The following is a 3,148-nucleotide window of genomic DNA, read 5'->3' as shown; positions in this document are numbered from 1 at the left end:
GTGTAAGAAGGGTGCATCTTCACGACTTATGCTATCTGAAGGCGCATGGACTAACGATGCACTTTGCAGAGTGCATCATTACACCCGTGTCGAGGTGGTGGAGGCCGTTAGTCTCTTTCAGAAAACTTACCCCCTTTTTTACTCTTCAAACCAGCTGTGTTCCCTCTGCGCGAAGACGCTGTACAGCAAAGTATGCAGCCCTCACCGCGTCCCCTCCCTCTCGAAGATGGCCCTCTCCCGAAAGCGGGGCGGCGGGGTTATTTTGAGGACAATAGTTAAAAGCTATGCTGGCTCACGCTCCCCACTGCATAGACCCTTTCATCCGCGCTGGCGATACTGACTGCGCCTCCTCGCTTCTTCAAGGGACCAGAAGCTATTTCTTGGAAGAACACGTACAGCGATCTTCTGCCCATCTCCGCCTGGAGGCGGCTTGGCGGATGCACAGAACGTTACTGAAAAAAGATGCATTGGCCGCGATCAGCCACGACAACCATCACGCATGCTAACATGCTCTTGGTTGCTAAAGACCAAAATAATCACTAATATTCGGTGCATGTGCTTTCATACTCATGATTGGATATCATTTTAAAAAGAAGTAAGTCAGCAAAGACAGACGGCATGATCTCTGCTGTGTTGCTCCTCTGACCAATCGCAGCTCTGAACGAAATCAACAGTTTAGCGCTTCAACACACCAGAGGCATGAAAATTATTGCGCTTATAATTTCGGCTTGTGGTTACGCTTTTATTAAAGCGGTAATAAAAGCTTTAAAAGGAACAGTTTTGCTTCACAGCCAGCGTAAGCTCTATTAGTCAGCGCTGTTCTTCATTTTCTAATAGCGTACAATAAATACCAGGGCGGTTAATTCCCTCCGTACAATTTCGAATAACGTGCACCGCTTTTCGAATAACCCCTCGTTGTGGCACATGTTCCTGAGCAAATAACAGACGAATAACAGAAAGGGTTCAGGTTAACATGCATACAAGTTAATAAATCAAAATCAGACGAACGAGCGAGATTGTTGACGCAGTAATTTTATATTAGCTGAAGATGCAATGTAACGCAAATCCCGAATAAATTGCACTCTCATATTTCTGCTCCATTTCAACAACAAAAAAGAGCCCTACTCGCTGATAACCATGTGATCTTCACCACTAATACTGACAACGCTGAAAAACAAAAATGCAAGAAACTAGGGAAGGAATAATTCTGCATCTGAACTGAGTTGTGAACGTGGCCTGACCATTCCTTATATATAGGTACTTTTTTGTTTAGAGCACTTTTACCAAGACACGAGCCAGGCCTCAGAGTCGCATTTTTGCTGGTCTACTATGAGATCACCAGCATTTGTACATCTGCTCGGAAACTCCTCAACGCAGCGTAAAAGACATTTCTACGTTTCCTTTCCAACAAGTGTACGCATCCTTTCTCTCGGCACAAGATAGCGAAGCCCATAGTAATCAGTTTTCGAGATAGCTGCATTTCCTGACCATGTTTTGGCGCATACAAGTGTTTCACATAGAAGCAATTCAATTTCAGCTTATTTTAAATTGATAAACAGGGAGCGAGGTGACCAAAGCGATTTAAGTCTATTCCAACTTCTCTTGCATATGAAATTGTGCTGCACGCCTACAAGAGCAGAAATTAGCCGTGTACGTGTACGTAACTTTTAGCTTTTAGGTTGTTCCGCGCAGCTTTAATGCAGTCAAGTAGTACTGATAGTCAGAAATGAAGCTGACTGCCTCCATTTTTTTTTTCGAACTGTAGCGCTATGGAAGCATCGAATTCCGCAACAAACCGGGAGCCAGAGGAAACAGTATTCAAGGCGCTTATATTGCGGCAGTGCATTGTGAATTCTTATGGAATGGTTCATGCGTCAGGAAATAACTCTTTCTTTTAGAGGCTAATGATAAGGACTAAACAGTACATTGCACTAGATAGACGCAGCCCGAAGACCCAAGCTCGAAAATAAATGAAACTACGGCGTATAAACCGGCAGGTTTTCCTTCATCATCGTAAGTTGCTTCGGATGACTGAGATTTTTGTCTTGTACGCACAAATAAAACTGAGCTAAAGGACACATTGTATCGCACTGACGAACCAATCTTTAACAAAAGCATAAATTCAGCGGTGGCAACTGCCTATATAGAATAAAATGAAAGCGCGTAAATAGACGGAATCGCCCGAATAACCAGTCGGTTGAAGCGTCTCAACGGATGCTTGCTGGCATAGCGCTGGCAGTGCTCCATTTCTGCTCTGTTGACCCATTTTGAAAATATTTTGAGAACTTCGCGAACACTGGAACGATGAGAGGTGAGAACTGCTGCATCAGCAGTGGTCGACCGTCGTTTGAAGCCCTCTTCTGCGCCATCTTCCTCAAATGTTCAAATGTTGTGAATCCCCTTTGTTTGCCTGACGCTTCTGATCTCTCGATGCGGCTTTATTAAATCCATATCTCTACAGCTGTATCTATTTCGATTGAGTTAAACTATTTTTGAACAGAGCGGTTTTTTTGCTTTCTTCGGATTCTCCTCACACTTGCGGCCCCATAAGCACAAAAGAAAGTTGAAATTTCTCGCAGCAATATAACGCGGCAATATCAGTATTTAAAACTGTTACTGTACCTGACATTGAATCAATAATGCTGCAGCATTTACATCGCTTTTTTAGCCGGTTCTGTGAATGATTTAGAAGTACAGGAAGGGCAGTTTATTGATATATATTTCGCAGTGCCTCCTGTACGCGGTAGTAAATGAGAGCTGACGAGAACTTCCGAATGATGCTCGTAACTTTAAGCTGCAGCTGCTCTGAAAACTATTCTGTTGCATACGCCACACATTTACGGCAGCATCTGCGTAATTCATACTGCGTAATAGCTGGCTGCATTAAAAGCTTCAAAGGGATACTGCAAGGACTGACAAGACGAGTCTCGCCGCGCTCGTTGTCTCCGATAACGGAAGAGTTGTGCGCACGCCGAAAGCGCGGAAAAATACGTGCCACAAGGGCAGAGAGGCGCATGCAAAAATAATAAGCTACCAGCACATTGCAAGGACCAAAGGTCGTCGCCCCGCACGCGGGCAGCTTGACCTTGGGAGACTACTGGGAACGCAGACGTTCTTTCAGTGAGCGGAGAAAAGGAAAAGAGGGGAA

This window comes from Amblyomma mixtum, chromosome 1, assembly GCF_055824585.1.
Source record: "Amblyomma mixtum isolate Tamu chromosome 1, ASM5582458v1, whole genome shotgun sequence".
NCBI lineage: Eukaryota > Metazoa > Arthropoda > Arachnida > Ixodida > Ixodidae > Amblyomma > Amblyomma mixtum.
Note: the sequence above shows the minus strand (reverse complement) of the source record.